This window comes from Leptonychotes weddellii, chromosome 1, assembly GCF_054177405.1.
Source record: "Leptonychotes weddellii isolate Sample4059 chromosome 1, ASM5417740v2, whole genome shotgun sequence".
NCBI lineage: Eukaryota > Metazoa > Chordata > Mammalia > Carnivora > Phocidae > Leptonychotes > Leptonychotes weddellii.
In genome coordinates this window covers 144,180,499-144,181,321 of record NC_138369.1, presented here as the reverse complement: position 1 = coordinate 144,181,321, position 823 = coordinate 144,180,499, and positions in this window count along the sequence as shown.

The window sequence follows — 823 nt, the reverse complement described above, 5'->3', positions numbered from 1 at the left end:
GGCTCTTGAGTGGGCTTTTCCTGCAGAGATTCTGGGTGGGCCCAGGATTTAGATGCCTGCCTCTCACTTCTCCACTCTGGCTCAGGCCTGCCCGACCAACCCTGACTCCTGGGGTTCACCCTTTCTCTTCCCAGCGCTGGGTGTATTCAGTCCCATCCCAATGCAGCTCAGGGAGTCAGAGCCCCCACAAGGGCACCCAGTCCAGGGGACACCTGGGCTCCACAGCCCTGCCCGAGTTCCTCACACCACCAGGGAGCCCTTCCTGGCATGGGGTTTTGTCCACCTTGAGGAGTATGGTGAGACCAAGCCATGGCCCAGAGGAGTAAATTTTCAATACTTTGCACAAAGGCAGCTCACCAGAAGCATCCTTTTGTTTTCTTTTAACTCTAAGAGCTAAATGTCCTGCAGACACCGGTCAGTCACTATATATTACATAAAAGTGCAGGATTTGATCTTTATGTGAAGTGCAGAAGACTTGCTCTGTTGACCTCTGTGGTTGGGTCATCAGTCCATTGGCATGGTTAAAGTCTCTTCTTCCAGGCTCAGCCCAGGGCCGAGGGGAAGCTGAGAGAAGGTCTGTGAAGACTCCTTTCCCCTCTGTGTCTTGTGACAGCGCTGCGCCCAAAGGCTCAGAGGAGAACTGGGCCAGTATGAATATATATGTCCCTCTCACCAGCCCACAAAGCAAGATATTTTCATCTAACATCAAGTTAAACTTAATAACAGTTGAAGCTTAAAAGCCTCCCTTATGGTCTCCACCAGCATTTTGTTTCACTCTCAAAATCTGTGATCTCTACTAGAGATTGCTAAATATAACACTCAG